The sequence below is a fragment of the Mobula hypostoma genome, chromosome 3 (assembly GCF_963921235.1).
Source record: "Mobula hypostoma chromosome 3, sMobHyp1.1, whole genome shotgun sequence".
Lineage (NCBI taxonomy): Eukaryota > Metazoa > Chordata > Chondrichthyes > Myliobatiformes > Myliobatidae > Mobula > Mobula hypostoma.
In genome coordinates this window covers 139,545,742-139,571,582 of record NC_086099.1, presented here as the reverse complement: position 1 = coordinate 139,571,582, position 25,841 = coordinate 139,545,742, and positions in this window count along the sequence as shown.

The following is a 25,841-nucleotide window of genomic DNA, read 5'->3' as shown; positions in this document are numbered from 1 at the left end:
ATATAAAATCCTAAGGGGGCAGAATAAAGTAAATTTGAGTTGCTCTTGCTAGTGGCAGAGTCTTGAATGAGGGGACAATGTAAAAAGTAAAGCTTTTAAAACTGGGATTTGTGGAATTACTTCTTACAGAAGGCAAAGAACCTTTGGAGTTTTCACCCTAGGGGATTTCAATTTTTTGTTTAGAAAGACAGCATTGTAACAGGCCCTTCTGGCCCAACAGGCCTACACCGCCCAAGTACACCCGAGTGACCAATTAACTTTCTAAACCATGTTACTTTGGAATTTGGGTGGAAACCGGAGCACCAGGAGGAAGCCCGCATGTACGAGGAGAGAACGTGAAAACTGCTTGCAGGCAGCAGCGGGAAATGAAGGTGGATTACCAGTAGAGAAAATTGCTATGCTAATCATTGTGCTATTGTGCCACCCAGATGTGGAGGCTCGACACACTGAAAATATATAAAGAGGAGCTAGATGGATTTTTGAAAGGTCATGGAATGGGAGCCTACCTTGAGGTCTGAGGCATATCAACTGTGTGTGCGTGTCCATTACAAGCAATGAGAGGACCACTGACACCGTTGGGTGGGTGTGTTGTTATTTGTATGTGCAGAGGTGGCTGTTGAGTCCAATCGGGGCTAGGAAGTACCTCCCACACAAAGAGCAAGTGTGTGAAGGTTCTGTCGTTGAGGTGCCTGCTGCGTGTACTTTCCGCTGTTGTTGTTTCCTTTTTGCTTCCACGTTACGATTCTTTTCAGCTTTGGTGGCACCTTTATTGAGAAGGTTGTGCCTGGGTGAACAATTCAAGGCTACGTGTTCCCAAGAAGTGTAGTTGATCTCAAGAGCCTTGAGTGAAGTCTTGAGCATGTCCTTGAATCGTTTTCACTGACCACCATGAGAGCGCCTCCCTATGGACAGTTCTCTGAAGAACAACTGTTTGGGGATGCGATCGTCTGACATCCTGATGACATGACCTGCCCATCTGACTTGATGTTTTGTCAGCAATGTGTGGATGATGGGCATGTCTGCTGCAGAAAGCACTTCCATGCCAGGAATCCTGTCGTGCCAATTGATTTTCATGATCTTCTGTAGGTGCGACAAGTGGAAGTGGTTCAGTCTATGTGCATGTGTCACGTACACAGTCCACGTTTCGCACACATAGAGGAAAGTGGGTCGGCTGACAGCGCAATAGACCTCCAGCTTTGTTTTCAGAATAATTTTTCCTTCGCTCCCGTACTGTGTCACGTAGTCTCCCAAAACTGGCACTAGCTTTGGCGACCCTGCAGCTGACCTCATCGCCAATGTGAACTGCTCCTGAGGGGGTGCTGCCAACATAAGTGAAATTGTCAACTGCCTGGAGCTGCTGGCCGTTCACGGAGATGGACGGCTCCACATGGGGTTGATCTGGGGCTGCTTGGTGCATGACTCCTGCTGATGGTGAGATTGAAGTTGTCACGTGCAGTGGAGAATTTTTCAAAGATGTTCTACATGTTGGATTCAGAGCTTGCTTTGAGAGTGCATTTGTCAGTGAATAAGAAGCCTTTCAGCACTCTCCCTTTGACTGTAGTAACAGCTTGAGGCCTTTGCATGGGGAACAGCTTGCCATCCGTCCTGCATCTCACGTGGATTCCAGGATCATTGCCCCGGAATGCATCAGCCAACGTTTCACTGAACATCATGCTGAAGAGGTTGGGCACTGGCACACATCTCTGCTTGACCTCATTTGTGACTGAGAAAGCAACAGGGCAGTCACCATCATCGAGTGAGCGGGGCTGACATCCTGTCATGAGACTGCTTGACCATGGTGATGAATCTGCCAGGGCAACCCAACTTTGCCAGAATCTTCCATAATCCCTCTTGACACAAGATGGTAAGATCGACAAAGGTGACGTAGAGCTGTACTGTTCCTGGCATTTTGCCTAGAGTTGTCTCATGGCAAAGATCATGTTGAGAGCTCCTCTTCCTTTCCTGAAGCCGCACTGACTTTCCAGGAGATTACCTCATTCCAGATGGGCATTTAGCCTGTCTAGCAGGACTCTGGCTAAGATTTTCTCAGCTACTGAGAGCAAAGAGATACCTCTTTGGTTGTCACATGCTTGGTGGTTTCCCTTCCTCTTGTACAGCTGTACAATGGATGCATCTTTCATTTCTTGTAGAATCTGACCTTTCTCCCAGAAGGACTGGAAGAGCTCCATCAGTTTGCTGGTGATTAGTGAACCACCTGTTTTGCAGACCTCCGCTGGTATAGCATCTGCCCCAAGAGCCTTGCCACTTGACAGCTGGCCTATTGCATTCTTGACTTCCTCTTCTTGGGGAAGAGTGTCCACCACATGGTTGACGTCTACTTGATTGAGATGATCAATTGCTTCCTTGTTTATGTTGCTTGCAGGAAAGACCATTCTGATTGGCTCTGTGTGTCTTCTTGTAGATGCAGGAAGGATTATTCTGACTGGCTCTGTGTAGCCTTTGCTTTTCCTGTATGAGAGCTCTTATCTCCTCGTCACTCTCATTGAACCGGTCTTGGTTATTCCTTGTTGTATGGCCAAGGACTGTGAAGGAAGCAGAGTATACATGATCCCTGGAAGCAGCCCAGTCTTCTTCAACACTCCCTCCAAGATGAACATCAGTGAGCTGTGACTGGAGACTTTTAACCAGGTGGTCTGCAGTAGCATCCAATTTCAGCTTGCTGACACAGAACTTCTTGGCAAATTTCCTTGCTTGTGGGAACCATTTGGGTTGGATTTGGAAACGACCAGGCGGTGGTCTGTCCAGTAGTCTGCTCCGCACGTCGGTCACACTGACATCACATCTGTCACATACTCTGGTGATGACGTAGTCAATCAGATGCCAGTGCCTAGAGCCAGGATGCATCCAAGACGTCTTATTACGGTTTGGCAGGCAAAGACTGTGTTAATGATGATTAGATCATACACGGCACAGGTTTTCCGAAGAAGCAGGCTGTTGCTGTTGCATTTGCCTACCCCATTGTGCCCTAGGTCTCTAACCCAGGTATTGAGATTTCTGCCCACATGAGCGTTGAAATCTCCAATGACAAGGAGCTTGTCTGACCTTGGTACAGCCGCGAACCGGGAATCAAGCTCTCCATATAACTTGGCTTTCACATCATCTGGTTGATCATCGTCGGGACATAGGCACTGATCAGCGTGACATCACGTTTGTTCCTCAGGGGTAGTTGCATAGTCATTAGGTGATCACTGAATCCTTTTGGCAAATGGTACGCTTTCGGACAAGGTGGTTCTAGATAACAAATCCGACTCCTGCTTACAGTTGGGTCCACTCCAGAACAATGTGTAGCCACCACCTACTTCTGCCAGTTGGACTTTGTCAGCAAGGTGAGAGCTGTGATGTCAATCTTGAACCTCTCCAGTTCTCTTGCCACCAAAGCAGTTCTTCTCTCTGGTCTGTCAGTCTTGGCGCTGTCTATTCAGGTTCCCACATTTCATGTTCCGATTCTGAGCGGTGTCACTTTTGTTCGATTTCTTTGATTTCGACCACAGAAATGGGATCCCTGCCAGCCACAGTTTACTGACCAGGGCTGGGTGAAGTAGGCAATGGCAATGTTTAGGGCATCTTTTCTAGCCCCTTCCTTAAACTACAGAGGTGGGCAGTGCGGCCCTGAAAAGGGCTGCTCAGTCAAGTGGCTGCTGAGTTACCTTGCTACTTCGGTCAAAGAAAAACTGAATGTTGTTTATGTGTAGTTTTAATTGATTTGATTATATTTCCATTGGCCTGAGCCACCTGTGTACAGGTCTGAGTCTACAGCTACCAGTCTTTTCACAGCACCTGTCTTAATCTTGTGTCACTTTAGCTTGCTTGCGGTGGCTGGTGGGTATCCACTTACTTTTACCCTCTACCATAACTGTTGAAATGGTAATTAACAGCACTTGGCAAGGACTTTCCCACTGAGCCCCCCGTGGTTCCTTGTATGGTTTCTTGACCAGGAGCCACTCGCCAGGAATCAGGGTATGCCCTTCTTCTGATGGACCACTCCAAGCAGCAGAAACCTGTTGAGACGCAGACTGGACAAATTGGGCTACCTTCACACAAATTATCTGCCACAAAGTGCATATCAGCCTTTCTGAGATTTTCTATCCAGGATCACTTCCCTTGGTTTGAGCATTGATTATGGATTTCTTGAATATCTTGTAATATCTGTTATAGGTACTTCAACTTTGTTTCCATATTTTCAGTTGTAGTCCCCCAGCAAGCCTCAGAGTCGTTCAACTCGCTGTCATCTAGGGGAAACAGCCCTCGGCCCCACCTAACTGAGTAATTAAGTTTGTGTGGATGCTGTGTGATTGTACCCCACCCTGCCAAGTAACAGACAATGAACCATATGCCTGTGGCCATCGAACGTGCAGTTCCTCCCGTGGAGGGTCAGACACCCTGAGCCAATAGACTGGTCCTGGACTTATTTTCCATCTGGCATAGTTTGCATTTTGTTGTTTGATTGTTTGTGGTTTTTGTATTGCTATATTTACGCTCTATTCTTGGTTGATGCGGCTGTAACGAAACCAAATTTCCCTTGGGATTAATAAAGTATATTTATCTATCTATCTATCTATCTATATACGATTAAATGAATTACAGTTTATAGATATTACTGGAACTATATAATTAATAGAGATAAAATATAAAAGGAAAATAAAAGGCGCCAAACTTACCTAAATTCAATCTCTTTGTGTACAACAGTTGGAGCTCTAGTAACGATCCTCTCTTCACCATTCGATCCCCTCTGCACCTCGACCTGCCGCCTGGGACCAACCACGGTGGTCGACCAGATGCTCCACACGAGTCTGTCTCTGTCTCCTCTCCTCGCCGAAGACCCTGGACCTTGGACTCCTGCTCGGGGTCTGACCCCATTAACTGGCTCACAGCACCTTGTCCATTCTCTTGCTCTCCATCATGCCTTCTGCCCAAAAACCCGCGCATCACAATAACTTACAGACACACTAGAAAGAATAACATCTATCCCAATTGGTTCATTCATTCTCTTATCAATAACATAACCCAAACAAGCTACTAGCAGGAGAACTTTCTCAGCAGTTAACATAACAAAGAAACCATTTTAATTAGCCTACGCAGTAACATAAAAGAAGAAACCCCTTACACAGTTATCAAATTTTCTTCTATTTTCTTTATTCCTTCCCTTGTTGCCCTTTTTTTGCAGATTCATTTGTGAATGTGTTTCCGCAGCTTTCCATTGTGGTTGTTTTCAAGTGACCTTTACGTTTCAACACAGCAGCTTCTGATGGTAGTTGTATGAATTGCATAATTTCTCGTACTAGTTCACCATTCTTGATTGGAGTTCCCACAGCTGTACAAAATCTTCCTTGTCTTCATGTTTCCAAAGTTATGAATGACTCTGAAAGTATATTGAGAATCCATGTAGATGTCAGCTGATCTTCCTTCTGCTAGCTTACAAGCTTCAGTCAAAGTTTTCAGTCCTGCCTGTTGTGCAGAGGTACCAGGAGCCATCCCTCCTGAGGCTATCACTTCAGTTTTCCATAGCAACAGCCCGACCAGCCTTTCAAATTCCTCCCTCAATGGGTGAGGAGCCATCAGTGTTCATAAGCAGATCTGGCTTCCATAAAAACACTTCTTTATGGTAAGTTGCATCTTCCTGGCATGTTATTGTCCTTGCACAGTCATGATCATCACAGTCTCCCATGTCCACTGACAACAGCGTAGCTCGATTCAATAGACTTGCTCATTGGATGATGATATTAGGTGCCTCAGGAACAGTGGATCTCTTGGGCCACCGAGCAGTTGTCACCGTTCAAAGTCAGGAAAGTGTGCACTGAATGCAGACATCAAACATTTAAAGTCTGATCCAGCATGATGTTAGAAGCAGTCATGACTGCCATGTAGTTTGCCTGCCGTAGACACAGACCCCATCCTAATGCTGCATTGTCCAATTTGGCATAATAATAACCAACAGGACACTGTTGGTCTACGTGTTCTTCTGTTAAAACTGCTGTCATGTAGCCATGTTTCTCGTTGATCTACAAGGTGAATGGTTTACGCATATTAGGGATCCCTAATGCAGGTGCAGTACTTAATATCATCTATCACATTTGAAAAGAGACCATAACTAGTGGACATTGCCTCAAGATTCAGGGGAGAAGATTTAGGACGGAAATGAGGAGAAACTGTTTTTCCCAGAGACTGATGAATCTGTGGAATTCTGTGCCCAGGGAAGCAGTTGAGGCTTCTTCACTAAATATATATAAGATACAGTTAGATTTTTATATAGTAGGGGAATTAAGGGTTATGGGGAAAAGGCAGGTAGATGGAACTGAGTTTACGGACAGATCAGCCATGATCTTATTGAATGGCGGGGCAGGCTCGATGGGCCGGATGGCCTACTCCTGCTCCTATTTCTTATGTTCTTATGTTCTAAAAGTTACAATCTGTTCTTCATTAAGAGTCACAGGGTTGGCCGAGTGCTTGCTGCCTTTCAGCAGACTGGTGAGGCGTTCGGCAACTTCAGCATATGAATCGACCCATCATCTGTTTTAGTTGCACAGACCCTGAAGTGATCAAAGTTGCTGGATTGTTGTAGCTGGTTTTGCTGATATAATGACCTTTGCACAATCTTTAGTGATTTCTTGCTTGCCTCAGGAAATTTTTCTTTTCTGTTGCAATTGAGCCTTGTCCAAATTTGCTTTGTGTCCCATGAGGGCTAGATAATTGATCAGACAGAGCACATCATGTTCTTTTCCAACCAGTAAATTAACATCTTGCTATGAATTCTAGTCCCACTTGTTCTGTTGGTTATCAGGTGTAGACAGTTGGTTCATCTGCACTGATCTTATTCGGACTTTGATATCTCCCCGCACTTATTTGGCAGTTTGCACCAGATCACCATAAGAAATGGCAGTTTCATTTCAATTTGCATTCGCTGACCTCACTTTTTCCGCAACAACTGGTTTCAAGCCATCCATGAAGGTCGACTTCAGAGGGCCATATGTGGATTCTTCCGTATTTTCTTCAGTTATTGTTTGACCTCCTGAGTATCTGATCCAAACTGACCAAAGTGGTAACATACATCAAAGTTGCTGGTGAACGCAGCAGGCCAAGCAGCATCTAGGAAGAGGCGCAGTCGACGTTTCAGGCCGAGACCCTTCGTCAGGACTAACTGAAGGTTCCTTCAGTTAGTCCCGACGAAGGGTCTCGGCCTGAAACGTCGACTGCGCCTCTTCCTATAGATGCTGCTTGGCCTGCTGCGTTCACCAGCAACTTTGATGTATGTTGCTTAAATTTCCAGCATCTGCAGAATTCCTGTTGTTTGTGACCAAAGTGGTCTTCATATTCAAAATATCACCTGAAGCCTTTTGTTTACCATCAACCACCCTCCTCCAATCAATCTGTGTTGGGGATTGTCATTCCAACTATTTCTTTATTGCATCCCAACCACTTGGTAAGGTCTATTTATACTTTCCTATACCATCTTCAACTCGGCCTGTCTTATTTGCCGGAGAAACAGCATAGTAGTTAAAAAATGGATGCCATCTTATGGATGCAATTTGTATCCGTTCTTAATTCATTGAAGTTCAGTCCACGTCTTTAAATATCCTCATTTAGGATGTGGAATTTCTTTGGAGCATTTGTTAATTTTTCCTGATTCTGGTGGTTGATGGTAAACTTCCTGTCTCCTTTCATAATTCCCATTTTCTTTCGTGTGGTCATTTTATTTGGTCAAGTTTTGACATAGCTGTCAGACCCAATTACCTCATCACTGTCATCATCACTTAAGCCACTAGAGGTCGGTGTTGAGTGAGTGTTATATTCATTTTGTAGTTCCCTGGAGTTCCCAAGATGTCACTGTTTCTGGAGACTATTCGAGTTTTGGCTGCATTCCAATATAAGTGACATTATTGTTACCGCTGTGCACTGGGTTTGCAGAACTGCCCACCAAAGCTGGTTGCTGCTCAGTGCAACTTTGTTTCAGACTGCCTTAAAACTCTGATTGGTTGCATTCATCAAGGACATCATGCTGTTTTGTCACTCCCTCGGTTAACAGAGATTCATTTGCTAGACTTTTTACTGTCTCTATCATACTGGTCCTTCAGCATGTCACATATTTCTTCCTTCTCTCCCAATCTCCTCCAATTAGTTAAATTATTTACTTGCTCAGTGCACGGTTCACCATGCCTTAGTTCACTTTGATTTTCTAACTCAACACATTCATGGTTAGATTCGTTTTGGAGCTTGGAGCTTGGCATGCTCACATTTTCTTAGCTTTGAATATACTGCTAGCATCCAGACAGGTTTTTGATTTCTTGACAGCATTTTCAGATGTTTCTTATGTTTTCTCAACTTTGTTTTAAATTTGATCTTAATGAGGACTCTTAACATTAGATGTCAATCACAGCTACCAGAAAATATAATAAAAGTTAGAACCCAAATAGAGCTTACAGACCAAATTTTTAATAGGGCCTACAGCCAGTTTATCGCCCAAAAATTAGAGTTGACTCAAAATGTTTTTAATAGTGCCCGCCCAAAAATATTTTTTTTAATAGAGCTGTGCCCAAAATAGATCACAACCCAGGTTATTTAGTACGGATCGGCCACAAATAACAAAGTAAGATATAGTTTTCTTCTCACTCTTAAACTTCATTTAGATGGCATACTGAAGCAGAATCAGACATTTCTCCAACAATTCAGAAATGGAGAATGTTCTTATCTCCAGTTAGGTGTTCACTAAAACTTCCTTCTTTGTCCGAGGAGTTTATCAGACTCTGAATTTCATAACCATCCTGTGCCAACTATACCAAAATTGTGCGATCTGATGATTTTCTTATCCACAGGTTCTTTTAGAAGTCCAAGAATGAGTGAAAACTTGTTGCTTCACAATCGCTTATTTGAAGTTCTAACGTAGGACAGGTACAGAACACATGAAACTAAAGTGAAGGAACCTAAGGCAAAGACAAAGACAGGATGGTGATTTTTGCAGACTGGCACTTTTATACTGAGCTAAGGCCGCACTCCTGGGATAAATGAAGGGCCAATTAAAAGATACACAGTCACATCATGTGTGCCATGTGCTAACATTTAGCCAATGCAAAATGAAAAGGCGATAAACTGTTACGTAACTGTTAACAACAGGAATTCTGCAGATGCTGGAAATTCAAGCAACACACATCAAAGTTGCTGGTGAATGCAGCAGGCCAGGCAGCATCTCTAGGAAGAGGTGCAGTCGATGTTTCAGGCCGAGACCCTTTGTCAGGATAACTGAAGGAAGAGTGAGTAAGGGATTTGAAAGTTGGAGGGGGAGAGGGAGATCCAAAATGATAGGAGGAGGGGGAGGGATGGAGCCAAGAGCTGGACAGGTGATAGGCAAAAGGGATATGAGAGGATCATGGGACAGAAGGTCCGGGAAGAAAGATGGAGGGGTCGGGGGGGGGGGACCCAGAGGATGGGCAAGGGGTATATTCAGAGGGACAGAGGGAGAAAAAGGAGAGTGAGAGAAAGAATGTGTGTATAAAAATAAGTAACAGATGGGGTACGAGGGGGAGGTGGGGCATTAGTGGAAGTTAGAGAAGTCAATCTTCATGCCATCAGGTTGGAGGCTACCCAGATGGAATATAAGGTGTTGTTCCTCCAACCTGAGTGTGGCTTCATCTTTACAGTAGAGGAGGCCGTGGATAGACATGTCAGAATGGGAATGGGATGTGGAAGTAAAGGGAGATCCTGCTTTCTCTGGCGGACAGAACGTAGGTGTTCAGCAAAGCGGTCTGACAGAGAGCGTAGATGTTCAGCAAAGCTTTGCTGAACACCTACGCTCTGTCCGCCAGAGAAAGCAGGATCTCCCAGTGGCCACACATTTTAATTCCACATCCCATTCCCATTCTGACATGTCTATCCACGGCCTCCTCTACTGTAAAGATGAAGCCACACTCAGGTTGGAGGAACAACACCTTATATTCCGTCTGGGTAGCCTCCAACCTGATGGCATGAACATCGACTTCTCTAACTTCCGCTCATGCCCCACCTCCCCCTCGTACCCCATCTGTTACTTATTTTTATACACACATTCTTTCTCTCACTCTCCTTTTTTTCCCTCTGTCCCTCTGAATATACCCCTTGCGCATCCTCTGGGTTCCCCCCCCCCCACCATCTTTCTTCCCGGACCTCCTGTCCCATGATCCTCTCGTATCCCCTTTGCCAATCACCTGTCCAGCTCTTGGCTCCATCCCTCCCCCTCCTGTCTTCTCCTGTCATTTTGGATCTCCCCCTCCCCCTCCAACTTTCAAATCCCTTACTCACTCTTCCTTCAGTTATCCTGACGAAGGGTCTCAGCCTGAAACGTCGACTGCACCTCTTCCTAGAGATGTAACTGCTATGCCACTTTATCACCAGTAGGTGGAGACAACCACCGCATATTGGAAAAACTGTAAGTTAGCAATGTAACTTTAGTCTTACATTAATTCAACAAATGCATTGCTAAGGCATAAAAAACAACTGATTCCAACATTAGAGGTGAGCTAAAGTGGGTAGGTAAAGTTAAAATGCATTTCAGCCACGATCCCTTTGAATAACAAAATAGGCTGAATGGCCCACTCCGAACTTATTCCACCCATTGCTCCAAATTCACTAACACTGCAACATGTTCTGCTTCCATCACCCGGACATCATTAGTGACCACTTCAAACAGCTACTACTGACATTGTGTGAATCCATTAGGCCACTACCTTCTTAAATTTCCAATATATTTTCAAATTTTGGATCCTTTTACTTCAATTGTTTCATTTCAAGATTTGTGTAGCAGACTGTCTTTCTGCACAATGTGTTTTTAATTCAACACTTTTGACTCCCTGCTCCTTCTTGCCTCTGAAGCTTGATAAATTGAAAATATTTCTCATAACACTTTAACACAAGTTGGTTTTCAGAATAAGTGGACTCTAGAGGGTGTATAATAATTTTTGGACAAGAATTCTTTCTTTGCAAGCTTGTTTCCTGCCACCTTATGTTTCTTCTTTGCTGCTGTTTCTTGTCAGCAATCTCAATGTAATAATTTTCAGATCCCATCCTCCTCATCCTTAGTTAGTTCTTATTCTCACCTTGTTTGCTTTCTGGGCAACGCGTAGGATTGGACAATTACATTACATTCATAGGGTCTGCTCTTGTAAGAAGTGATGCGCATTTTGGAGACACACAGATTAGTTAAGTTGCAGCAATATATCTATATTTTATCATCAGGATTGGACTACCAATATTATTCCAAAGTTTCTAAGTTACAGAATCAACACTGAATATGACATTTATTCTGAATCCCAGATTCTTCACTTGGTTTAGCTGGAGTTACCTTTACAACATTACCTGCATTCCCTTACATCAATTGACACTACTTGATTCTTCATCCTCAGGCAACTTTACAATGCTTAACCTCTCAGTTTTTTCTTGTGATCAATCAATTCCGATCCAATCAATTAATTGACAGGGTTCCCTTTATTATCTCTTCTGAGATATTCTCATGTTGCAATTTTTATTTTCTCTTTTCTAACATGTACTCCAGCAATTTCCTGCCTGATTATCTTTCCAAATTTTAACAATAGTCCCTACTTCCCATAATCTTCAGCAAGTGTATTGATCAAATTTCTAACTTATCATAATGTGTTTGTAATTATTTTCAAATCTTTGCTGCTCTGAGTTTGAAACAACAGCCCAGAAATGGTTGATAAAGTATGATAAAGTGCCAAGAGCCTGTGACAGTTTCATGCAAAGTTCACTGATACATACAGTACGTAATAATAAAAAATGCATAAGAGAAAGTAACAAGCAGAAACATACTCGCTTGAACCAGCATGGCAGTTGGACGTTGATGATAACAGGAATGTCTTTACCAGATCAGATATGTTCTGTTTTAGTTGTGGTTCAGTAGGTTACACTCATGACTCTCAGTCAGAAAGCTGCAAATTCAAAATTCTAAAAGAATTGCAAATGCTGGAAATCTACAATAAATAAAGATGGAAGTATTCAACAAGCCAGACAGCATCTGCAAAGAAAGAAAAAAACAGAGCAAATGTAACAGTTCAATGAAATTTCCTGTTGATTCATATCCAATTCCCAACCTTTCTAATAAACTAGTGACAGACTAGTCAAGCAACAGCCTTTCATCGTTGTACTGACAGAGTTATACTTTACAGTTAACTTCCGGACTCCACCATCACCATTCCTGGTATGTACCATCTCACCGGCAGGACAGTCCTAGCAGAGGTGATGGCACAGTGGTGTACAGCAGAGACGGAGTTGCCATGGCAACTCTCAACATCTACTCTGGACCCCATGAACTCTCATGGCTCCAGGTTAAACATGGGCAAGGAAACTTCCTGCTGATTACCACGTACCGACCTCCCTCAGCTGATGAATCAGTACTTCTCCATGTTGAAGTGTCGAGGCGGGCAGCGACACAGAATGTACTCTGGGTGGGGGACTGCAATGTCCATGGTATTACCAACACATGCCAAGCTGATCGGCTCTTACTTGACATAGCTACTAAACTGGGACTGCAGCAGGTGGTGAGGGAACCAACAAGAGGGAAAAACACACTTGACCGCATTCTCACCAAACTGCCTGCCATGGAAGCATCTGTCTGTGACGGCGTTGGTAGAAGTGACCAACGCACAGTATTTATAGAGACTGAAACCCGTCTCCACATTGAAGAAACCCTCCACTACGATGTGTGGCACTACCACCGTGCTAAATGGGCTAGACTTTGAACAGATCCAGCAGCCCAAAACCGGGCATCTATGAGGCACTGTGGGCCATCAGCAGCAACAGAATTGTACTCAGCTACAATCTGTAACCTCATGACCCGGCATATCCCCCACTCTAACATTACCACCAGGCCAGGGGATCAACCCTGGTTCAATGAAGAGTGCAGGAAGGCATGATGAGAATAACAGCAAGTATATTTCAATATCAGGCATCACCCTGGTGAAGCCACAGTACAGGACCACTGGCATAACAAACACCATGAGCAGCAAGTAATGGACAGATCAAAGTGGTCTCATAACTAACGGATCAGATCTAAGCTCTGTAGTCCTGCCACATCCAGCTGTGAATGGTGGTGGACAATCAAACAACTCACTGGAGGAGGAGGCTCCATAAATATCTCCATCCTCAATGACAGAGGAGCCCAGCACGATTGTGCCAAAGATAAGGCTAAGGCACATGCAATAAGCTTCAGTCAGGAGTGCCGAATCGATGACCCAGCTCGGCCTCCTCCAGAAGTCCCCAGCATCCCAGATGTCAGTATGCAGCCAATCCGACATGATATACAGAAATGGCTGAAAGCACCGGATACGGCGAAGGCTATGGGCCCAGACAAAATCCCAGCAACAGTCCTGAAGACTTGTGCTCCAGAACTTGCCACACCACTAGCCAGGCTGTTCCAGTACAGCTACAACACCAGCATCTATTGAGCAATGTGGAACATTGCCCAGGTATGTCAAGAAACAGGACAAGTCCAACGCAGCCAATTACCACTCTATCAGTCTACTCTCAATCATCAGCAGAGTAATGGAAGAGGTCATCACAGCGCTATCATGCAACAGCTGCTCAGCAGTAACCTCCTTATGGATGTCTTGTCTGGATTCCATCAAGGCCACTCAGCTTCTGACCTCATCACCTCCTTGGTCCAAACATGGACCAAAGAGCTAAGTACAGGTGTCCCCACTTTTCGAACCTCACTGTTACGAAAGACCTACATTAGTTACCTGTTTCTTCCTCCCTTACCACCATTCAGGGCCCCAGACAGTCCTTCCAGGTGACGCGACACTTCACCTGTGAGTCGACTGGGGTGATATACTGCGTCCAGTGCTCCCGATGTGGCCTTCTATATATTGACGAGACCCGACGCAGACTGGGAGACCGCTTTGCTGAACACCTACGCTCTGTCTGCCAGAGAAAGCAGGATCTCCCAGTGGCCACACATTTTAATTCCACATCCTATTCCCATTCTGCTATGTCTATCCATGGCCTCCTCTACTGTAAAGATGAAGCCAACACTCAGGTTGGAAGAACAACACCTTATATTCCGTCTGGGTAGCCTCCAACCTGATGGCATGAACATTGACTTCTCTAACTTCCGCTAATGCCCCACCTCCCCCTCGTACCCCATGCGTTATTTATTTATATACACACATTCTTTTTCTCTCTCTCCTTTTTCTCCCTCTGTCCCTCTGACTATACCCCTTGCCCATCCTCTGGGTTCCCCCCCACTTTTCCTTCTCTCTGGGCCTCCTGTCCCATGATCCTCTCATATCCCTTTCGCCAATCAACTGTCCAGCTCTTGGCTCCATCCCTCTCCCTCCTGTCTTCTCCTATTTTGGATCTCCCCCTCCCCCTCCCACTTTCAAATCTCTTACTCACTCTTCCTTCAGTTAGTCCTGACGAAGGGTCTCGGCCTGAAATGTCGACTGTACCTCTTCCTAGAGATGCTGCCTGGCCTGCTGCGTTCACCAGCAACTTTGATGTATGTTGCTTGAATTTCCAGCATCTGCAGAATTCCTCTTGTTTTCGCTAACAGAAGGTGTTTTCACTGTTACGAAAAAAGCAGCGCACGGAAAAATCAGCACGCGAGAAGAGGCAGCGCGCACCCCGAGCAGCCGCTGTGCCCCGGATTCGCAACTACATTCTCCGCAGCATTACTTAAACACGTGCCTGTGAGCATCTGTGCTTTATGTTGATATATTCTGAGTATCCGTTTGCAAGATGATTTCTAAGGTATTGGAACCTGAAAGAACTCATAAGTGTGTTGCACTTAGCGTAAAACTAGACATAATTAAGCATTTTGATCCTGGTGAATGAAGTAAGGACCAAGTGAGTTTGGCTTGTGGAAGCTGACAAAGATGATATTGAAGAGGTTTTGGCATCCCATGACCAAGAACTGGTAGATGAAGAGCTGACGCAATTGGAAGAGGAAAGGATAACAATCGAAACCGAATGCAGTAGCGAACGGACCGAAAGTGAAGTCGTCCAGGAACTGAACGTGAAGCAACTGCGTGAAATTTTTGCTGCAATGATTGCAGAAAAGTAAGACTTTAATTTTGAAAGGGTACGTCAGTTTAGGGCATATTTGCAAGATGGTTTACAAAGAACTGTATGATAGAAAAATGTGTGAGGCTAAGCAGTCAAGCAGACTGTCGTTTTTCAAGCCTTCCACATCAGCCACAGCAGACGACGAACCTCGATTTTTGACATCGAGGCAGGCAGACATAGAAGAAGATGACCTGCCTGCCCTGATTGACGATGAGATGACACCCCCAGGCCGCGGACACATACTGATTTGTGGAGAATGCAACGGTAGCCGGGAGGCACCCAGCACGTCTTTAAGAAAAAAGCCGAAATAAGCATGCTAATTAATTAGGTGCCACCCGGCACATAAATGTCGGCCCAGATCAGAGGCGACGCAATTGGCACCTAATTAATTAGCTTGTTTGTTTCGGCTTTTTTCTTAAAGATGTGCTGGATGTGTCCCGGCTACCGCCGTACCCCTGCATGCTTCACGGATCGGTATCGGGTCGCTGCCCACAGGGTGGGGGCCACTGCACCACCCGAACCTCCGACGACTCAGCCTAGCACACCATCATCAGTGTGCTCGATGTCTTCCCGATTCCCCTAAGTGATATTACACTGTAAATATATTATTTCTACTTTATATCGGGGGTGTATTTTTACGTGTTATTTGGCAGCTTCATAGTTTAAAGGTTACTGGAGAGCGCGTTTATGCCAACAGCGCTTGTGTGAGATTTTCTGCTGAGAGTGCTTGCGTGAGATTTTCGCTACTGAGATCTGTGCAGGCAATCGTTGTAGAGAAGTATTTCTACTTTATATAGGCTGTGTATTTATCATATCATTCCTGCTTTTACTATATGTTACTGTTATTTTAGGTTTTATGTGTTATTTGGCATGATTTGGTAGGTTATTTTTGGGTCTGCGAACACTCACAAATTTTCCCCACATAAATAAATGGTAATTGCTTCTTCGTTTTACGACATTACAGCTTACGAACTGTTTCATAGGAACACTCTACCTTCGGATGGCGGGGGAAACCTGTACCAGAGGTGAAGTGAGAGTGATAGCCCTCGACATCAAGGCAGCATTTGACTGAGTATGGCATCAGGGTGCCCTAGCTAAATTGGAGTCAATGGGGATTAGGGGAAACCGTACGCTGGTTGGAATCAGACCAGACACAAACAAAGGTAGTATTCATGGTTGGAGGTAGTTCATGCCATCTACAGGACACCACTGCAAGAGCTCCTCAGCGAAGTGTCCTAGGACCAACCATCTTCAGCTGCTTCATCAACAACCTTCCTTCTGTCATAGGTCAGAAGTGGGGATGTTCGCAGATGACTGCACAATATTCTGCACCATTCATGACGCCTCAGGTAGTGAAGCAGTTCATACCCAAATGCAGCAGGACCTGGACAATATCCAGGCTTGGGCTGACAATTGGAAAGTAACATTCGGGGCACCCAAGTGGCAGGCAAAGAACATCTCCAACAACAGAGGCTCTAACCATCGTCCTTTGACATCCAGTGTCATCACCATCACTGAATCTCCTACTATCAATATCCTGGGGACTTACCATTGACAGGAAACTGAACCGGTCTAGCCATATAAACACCGTGGCTACCAGAGCAGGTCAAAGGCTAGGAAACCTGTGGTGAGTAACTCATCTCCTGACTCCCCAAAGCCTGTCCACCACCTACAAGGCTCAGGTCAGGAGTGTAATGGAATACTCACCACTCACCTGGATGAGTGCAGCTCCATCAACACTCAAGAAGCTTGATACCATCCAGTGCAAGGCAGCCCACTTGATTGGTACCCCTTCCACAAGCATCCAATCCCTCACCATCAATGAACAGTTGCAGTAGTGTGTACTATCTACAAGATGCACTGCAACAAAACACCAAAGTTCCTAAGGCAGCACCTTCCAGATCCACAACCACTACCATCTAGAAGGACGCCAACACCGCATACCTGGGAGCACCACCACTTGGAAATCCCCCTCCAAATTACTCACCATCCTGACTTGAATACATATCACTGTTCCTTCATTGCCACTGGGTCAAAATCACGGAATTCCCTCCCTAACAGCACTGTGGGTGTACCTACACCTCAGGGACCACAGCTCACCACCACCTTATCAAGGGCAACTAGGGATGGGCAATAAACATTAGCTTAGCTGGTGATGCCCACATCCCGTAAATAAATAAATAAAATGGTGGAAAGTGAGATCATGAGTTTGATGATCAAAGTGTCAGTCCTTTACCAAAGTCTTAGACCATAAGACCATAAGACAAAGGAGCAGAAGTAGGCCATTCGGCCCTTTGAGTCTGCTCCGCCATTTTATCATGAGCTGATCGATTCTCCCATTTAGTCCCACTCCCCTGCCTTCTCACCATAACCTTTGATGCCCTGGCTACTCAGATACCTATCAATCTCTGCCTTAAATACACCCAATGACTCGGCCTCCACTGCTGCCCGTGGCAACAAATTCCATAGATTCACCACCCTCTGACTAAAAAAATTTCTTCGCATTTCTGTTCTGAAAGGGCGCCCTTCAATCCTTAAGTCATGCCCTCTCATACTAGACTCCCCCATCATGGAAACAACTTTGCCACATCCACTCTGTCCATGCCTTTTAACATTCAAAATGTTTCTATGAGGTCTCCCCTCATTCTTCTAAACTCCAAGGAATACAGTCCAAGAGCGGACAAACATTCCTCATATGTTAACCCTCTCATTCCTGGAATCATTCTAGTGAATCTTCTCTGTACCCTCTCCAACGTCAGCACATCCTTTCTTAAATAAGGAGACCAAAACTGCCCACAGTACTCCAAGTGAGGTCTCACCAGCGCCTTATAGAGCCTCAACATCACATCCCTGCTCCTACACTCTATTCCTCTAGAAATGAATGCCAACATTGCATTCGCCTTCTTCACTACTGACTCAACCTGGAGGTTAACTTTAAGGCTATCCTGTACGAGGACTCCCAAGTCCCGTTGCATCTCAGAACTTTGAATTCTTTCCCCATTTAAATAATAGTCTGCCCATTTATTTTTTCTGCCAAAGTGCATAAACATATACTTTCCAACATTGTACTTCATTTGCCACTTCTCTGCCCATTCTTCCAATCTATCCAAGTCTCTCTGCAGACTCTCCATTTCCTCAGCACTACCGGCCCCTCCACCTATCTTCGTATCGTCAGCAAACTTAGCCACAAAGCCATCTATTCCATAATCTAAATCGTTGATGTACAATGTAAAAATAAGCGGCCCCAACACTGATCCTTGCGGAACACCACTGGTAACCGGCAGCCAACCAGAATAGGATCCCTTTACTCCCACTCTCTGTCTTGTCTATTAACTGTGGCCCATTGACTATAATCAGCACTTCTGTGATTGCATGTTCTGGTAAACCTTCCTGTAAGCTTCTGAATGATGATTGATTAGTTGCTGTTTCTTAAAAAGTCAGTCTTCCACACATTTGGAATTACTTAACTGTCATTAGTTAAATTTTCCTATCATGGTAAAACAGTTTTGCCCCAATTTTTGCATAGGATCTCTTAATGAGAGTGATTGATACTGTCCAGCATTCTGTAGGTCTCACATTTTTCCCCAAAACCATTGATTTTCATACAAGTCTGAGCACCCCATATTGGTGCTAATATTCCTGAAATTAAGAAGAAGAATGTGGTTGCCTCATTATCTTCAAACATGACCCTCTACTTATATCTCCAACTGTGGCTGAATTCCTGAGCCCAGCCTTCAGAAAAGAGGTTTGAGTAGTACCTTTTCAAGTTCAAGTTTTATTGTTATTTAACCATACACATGAAAACATCCAAATGAAACAGAGTTCCTTTGAGACTGAGGTGCAAAACACAGTACCAAAGATTACACACAACATACAGAATATTTAGCACATATAATTATAATAGCAGAAAATCATACAATTACAAAAAAAAAATAATATTGCCCAAGTCTGAGCCCTGAGTGTTATGGCCTGTAGATTGACGGAGCATGCACGTTGTCTTGGAGCCACATTTCTGTAAAAACAAGCCTGCAACAGTTCCTCATATCACACAGTGAAGCCACAGATAAATGCAATCCAGCTTGTCTGATGGGGGGAGCTAACCCACAACCTAGTACAGAATCCAGAAGCACACAGCCAACTCTGGCATCTCCTTCCTCAGCACAGCAATAGGCTATCCTGAGGCATGAGGGCCTGAATTATGTTTTGGAAATTTAAAACAAAACTAATTGCAAGAAAAACACGGAGTCGGGAGATAATGTTCTTCTACTTTGTTTTTCTTTTACTTTATGTGAGACACATCATGTGATGTGATGGCGTAATGACACACGCCATTAATATACTTTCAAGTACACCTTGAAATGAATTACTACACAACAAGGAATGTTTAGTCAAACAATATATCTATAATATTACTCAAATATTAAATACACACAGCCTGGTCTGTGCCACTGCTGAGGCCAGGCAGTTCTTCTGCTGTTGGGCTCACAATCAACCAATGAATTAAACTCAAACTATTCTACATTACCAGTGTCCAACAGGGTGTTGTGATCACAACCACAATGTCCAAGTCAATCACACATATCTTCTATTGTACCACATATGCCTTCGTACATCGTCTCTGAGGCCTTCTTCTCTGGGTGACTGAAACGGTCTGCAACACAATGCACAAGTTCAGCTCCACTACTACTGAGCAACTTGGGTGGAGCTGCAGTACTTTATGTTCTTGATAAGCAGCAGTGTCATTCGATCGTGAAAAACGACATAAAGGATGAAGAATGACACCCTTGGTCGGACCCGGATAGGCCACTGCATCCAAGCGCACTGCTATCTTCGTCTGGTCAGGGAGAGCGAGGAGGTGATAGAAAGGAGTGGAAGGCAGGTGGTCACGCCGGGGCCACGGGAGGCAGATAAGTGGGTCACGGTTAGGAGGGGGAAGGGGAAAAGTCAGGTGATGGGGAGTACCCCGGTGGCTGTGCCCCTTAACAACAGGTACTCCTGTTTGAGTACTGTTGGGGGGGACAGCTTACCCAGGGGAAGCGACAGTGGCCGTGCCTCTGGCACAGAGTCTGGCCCTGTAGCTCAGAAGGGTAGGGCAAGGAAGAGGAGGGCAGTTGTGATAGGGGACTCGATAGTAAGGGGGTCAGATAGGCGATTCTGTGGACGCAGTCCAGAGACCCGGATGGTAGTTTGCCTCCCTGGTGCCAGGGTCCGGGATATTTCTGATCGTGTCCAAGATATCCTGAAGTGGGAGGGTGAGGAGCCAGAGGTCGTGGTACATATAGGTACCAATGACATAGGTAGGAAAAGGGATGAGGTCCTGAAAGGAGAATATAGGGAGCTAGGAAGGGAGTTGAGAAAAAGGACCGCAAAGGTAGTAATCTCGGGATTACTGCCTGTGCCACGTGACAGTGAGAGTAGGAATGCGATGAGGTGGAGGATAAATGCGTGGCTGAGGGATTGGAGCAGGGGGCAGGGATTCAAGTTTTTGGATCATTGGGACCTCTTTTGGCACAGGTGTGACCTGTACAAAAAGGACGGGTTACACTTGAATCCTAGGGGGACCAATATCCTGGCAGGGAGATTAGTGGGGGCTACTGAGGTGACTTTAAACTAGAATGGTTGGGGGGTGGGAATCAAATTAAAGAGGCTAGGCGTGAGGAGGTTAGTTCACAACAGAGGGATGGGAACCAGTGCAGAGAGACAGAGGGGTGTAAAGTGAGGGTAGAAGCAAAAAGTACAAAGGAGAAAAGTAAAAGTGGCAGGCCGACAAATCCAGGGCAAGCATTAAAAAGGGCCACTTTTCAACATAATTGTATAAGGGCTAAGAGAGTTGTAAAAGAGTGCCTGAAGGCTTTATGTGTCGATGCAAGGAGCATTCGTAATAAGGTGGATGAATTGAAAGTGCAGATTGTTATTAATGATTATGATATAGTTGGGATCACAGAGACATGGCTCCAGGGTGACCAGGGATGGGAGCTCAACGTTCAGGGATATTCAATATTCAGGAGGGATAGACATGAAGGAAGGGGAGGTGGGGTGGCGTTGCTGGTTAAAGAAGAGATTAACGCAATAGAAAGGAAGGACATAAGCCGGGAAGATGTGGAATCGATATGGGTAGAGCTGCGTAACACTAAGGGGCAGAAGACGCTGGTGGGAGTTGTGTACAGGCCACCTAACAGTAGTAGTGAGGTCGGAGATGGTAATAAACAGGAAATTAGAAATGTGTGCAATAAAGGAACAGCAGTTATAATGGGTGACTTCAATCTACATGTAGACTGGGTGAACCAAATTGGTAAAGGTGCTGAGGAAGAGGATTTCTTGGAATGTATGCGGGATGGTTTTTTGAACCAACATGTCGAGGAACCGACTAGAGAGCAGGCTATTCTGGATTGGGTTTTGAGCAATGAGGAAGGGTTAATTAGCGATCTTGTCATGAGAGGCCCCTTGGGTAAGAGTGACCATAATATGGTGGAATTCTTCATTAATATGGAGAGTGACATAGTTAATTCAGAAACAAAGGTTCTGAACTTAAAGAGGGGTAACTTTGAAGGTATGAGACGTGAATTAGCTAAGATAGACTGGCAAATGACACTTAAAGGATTGACGGTGGATATACAATGGCAAGCATTTAAAGGTTGCATGGATGAACTACAACAATTGTTCATCCCAGTTTGGCAAAAGAATAAATCAAGGAAGGTAGTGCACCCGTGGCTGACAAGAGAAATTAGGGATAGTATCAACTCCAAAGAAGTAGCATACAAATTAGCCAGAGAAAGTGGCTCACCTGAGGACTGGGAGAAATTCAGATTTCAGCAGAGGAGGACAAAGGGCTTAATTAGGAAGGGGAAAAAAGATTATGAGAGAAAACTGGCGGGGAACATAAAAATGGACTGTAAACGCTTTTATAGATATGTAAAAAGGAAAAGACTGGTAAAGACAAATGTAGGTCCCCTGCAGACAGAAACAGGTGAATTGATTATGGGGAGCAAGGACATGGCAGACCAATTGAATAATTACTTTGGTTCTGTCTTCACTAAGGAGGACATAAATAATCTTCCAGAAATAGTAAGGGACAGAGGGTCCAGTGAGATGGAGGAACTGAGTGAAATACATGTTAGTAGGGAAGTGGTGTTAGGTAAATTGAAGGGATTGAAGGCAGATAAATCCCCAGGGCCAAGATGGTCTGCATCCTAGAGTGCTTAAGGAAGTAGCCCAAGAAATAGTGGATGCATTAGTGATAATTTTTCAAAACTTGTTAGATTCTGGACTAGTTCCTGAGGATTGGAGGGTGGCTAATGTAACCCCACTTTTTAAAAAAGGAGGGAGAGAGAAACCGGGGAATTATAGACCGGTTAGCCTAACGTCGGTGGTGGGGAAACTGCTGGAGTCAGTTATCAAGGATGTGATAACAGCACATTTGGAAAGCGGTGAAATGATCGGACAAAGTCAGCATGGATTTGTGAAAGGAAAATCATGTCTGACGAATCTCATAGAGTTTTTTGCGGATGTAACTAGTAGAGTGGATAGGGGAGAACCAGTGGATGTGGTATATTTGGATTTTCAAAAGGCTTTTGACAAGGTCCCACACAGGAGATTAGTGTGCAAACTTAAAGCACATGGTATTGGGGGTAAGGTATTGGTGTGGGTGGAGAATTGGTTAGCAGACAGGAAGCAAAGAGTGGGAATAAACGGGACCTTTTCAGAATGGCAGGCGGTGACTAGTGTGGTACCGCAAGGCTCAGTGCTGGGACCCCAGTTGTTTACAATATATATTAATGACTTGGATGAGGGAATTAAATGCAGCATCTCCAAGTTTGCGGATGACACGAAGCTGGGTGGCAGTGTTAGCAGTGAGGAGGATGCTAAGAGGATGCAGAGTGACTTGGATAGGTTGGGTGAGTGGGCAAATTCATGGCAGATGCAATTTAATGTGGATAAATGTGAAGTTATCCACTTTGGTGGCAAAAATAGGAAAACAGATTATTATCTGAATGGTGGCCGATTAGGAAAAGGGGAGGTGCAATGAGACCTGGGTGTCATTATACACCAGTCATTGAAAGTGGGCATGCAAGTACAGCAGGCGGTGAAAAAGGCGAATGGTATGCTGGCATTTATAGCGAGAGGATTCGAGTACAGGAGCAGGGAGGTACTACTGCAGTTGTACAAGGCCTTGGTGAGACCACACCTGGAGTATTGTGTGCAGTTTTGGTCCCCTAATCTGAGGAAAGACATCTTTGCCATAGAGGGAGTACAAAGAAGGTTCACCAGATTGATTCCTGGGATGGCAGGACTTTCATATGAAGAAAGACTGGATGAACTGTGCTTGTACTCGTTGGAATTTAGAAGATTGAGGGGGGATCTGATTGAAACGTATAAGATCCTAAAGGGATTGGACAGGCTAGATGCAGGAAGATTGTTCCCGATGTTGGGGAAGTCCAGAACGAGGGGTCACAGTTTGAGGATAGAGGGGAAGCCTTTTAGGACCGAGATTAGGAAAAACTTCTTCACACAGAGAGTGGTGAATCTGTGGAATTCTCTGCCACAGGAAACAGTTGAGGCCAGTTCATTGGCTATATTTAAGAGGGAGTTAGATATGGCCCTTGTGGCTATGGGGATCAGGGGGTATGGAGGGAAGGCTGGGGTGGGGTTCTGAGTTGGATGATCAGCCATGATCATAATAAATGGCGGTGCAGGCTCGAAGGGCTGAATGGCCTACTCCTGCACCTATTTTCTATGTTTCTATGTTTCTATATTTCTATCTTAACTTCTCGCAAATGAGGATGTGTAATGCCCAATTTTTAATCTGAGGCAGTAGGACAATGCCCAAAGCATCACTATCCAACCACAAATGATATCATCCCATCAGTCTGCATGTGAGAACTGGAAGGTTTCAGTTGCCCATTATTTTATTTCTTTTCCGACACCAATGCTGATCTCTTTGGTCTCTGACACTGTTCTAATGACAATAAACAAAAGTTCAAAGAAATGTACATTATCTTTCAAATACAAACTTATCTAACTTTCAGACTTAAAACCAAGTTCATTGATTTCAAATTGTAACCTTTTATCCAGTTTTTGGGACAGCAGAAATTGGTAATAATTTCCATTTGTATTTCTGGTAGACTCACTTTTAGTTTCAATGATTTTCCCATTACCATCCATTTAGCCTTGCACCATCAGCTCTTTTGTTATTTAAACTCTCCTATGCTCGACTACCACAGATCTCTTTTGTCCTTCAACCTCCTTCACTTTTCCCAGTCTTTTAAATTGGACAAAGATTATTACCTCAAACATTTCCAATTCTGACAAAGTGTCAATGATGTGAAATATTAAATCTGTTCTTCTTCCCTCAAATGCTGATTGATTTTCAGAATTCCAGCAAGTTGTAAGTCACTAATTTTCCTCATACTTTTCAGTGTTTTGATCATTGAAAGTTTCACTGACTTACTGTAAGAAGATAACATGGCAGGAAGCCATTTGGCTCACTGAGTCTGCTGGTATTATGTGAAATGATTCCAGCTAATCCCTCTCCTCTAACTTTTTATCAAACCCTGCCAATTCTTCCTTCAGCCAAGACCACAACACTAAACCCTGGGGAGCATAAATGTACATTTCATTCCAGTCCAAGAAAATTCAACTCACTCCTGCACTCTGCCAATCATAGCCAATTTTGTAACCATGCTGCTATATGTTTTATTTATATTTCATTACTTACCTGTGTTACATCAGCAAAGAACTTTAACATTAATCAAGCAGGGATCAAATATCAAGTTAGTTAATCAATGTCATACTGTTTATAAAATATCATCGTTCTGCTGTCAACTTAAATTGCTGCCCTGGCATCCTGCACCTCTTCTCCCACAACTGTTGTAATTATTGGCCTCAAGCATTTACATCCATGTTAAGGTTCTGTTTCAGCTGCAGCATCATTGAATAATCGTAAACAGTCATCTTCAATAGAGTTCCCAGAAACAATGCAGTGGAAGATTGACTAACCTGACTATAAGGAATTCCCACATTAACTCCATCAGGGTACATTCAATGGATTGGGTAGAAGAATCAAAATTACCAAGCAAAAGGCAAGAGGTGGGTGGACAGCAGGAATTTCTCAAATATAATTCAAAATGTTAAAATGAATTCATTAATGGTTAGTCAAAAAAATTAATGCATTTTCTCCTCATAATTATAAGCTTACAGCGACATAATCTGTGACAAGACACACAAAATGCTGGAGGAACTCAACGGGTCAAACAGCATCTAAGAAGTGAAATAAACAGTCAACATTTCAGGCTGAAACCCCGAGCCCCGATGAAAAGTCTTGGTTTGAAACGTCAACAGTTAATTTCCCTTGGTAGATGCTATTTGACCTATTGAGCTCTTGAACATTTTGCTTGTGTTACTCAAGTTTTCCAGCATCTGCCGAATCTCTTGTGTCTATAATCTTGGGCAATGTTTCAATAACTTAGCTCTGCAAATTTTGAAGTCCTGTGCAAGTAATCTTGATAGTCAAGAAGTGAGAAAGTTTACTTAGCTTTGTTCCACTTCATGTTAATTGATACACTTATTGTGAGTATATTTTTCTGAAGCTGCTTTTAACTAAGTAAGTACAGTATTTTTTTCACAATGGTACATTGTAGCATACAAATTACCACTAGAGATATAAAATATACAGTATATTTTGTTCCTAATTTCACTGAATTACATTGGTTCATTATTCGGACTACTGTAGTCCTCAATAATATTCCTGGACCCTTCTGTTTTAATCTGTTGTCCACCAT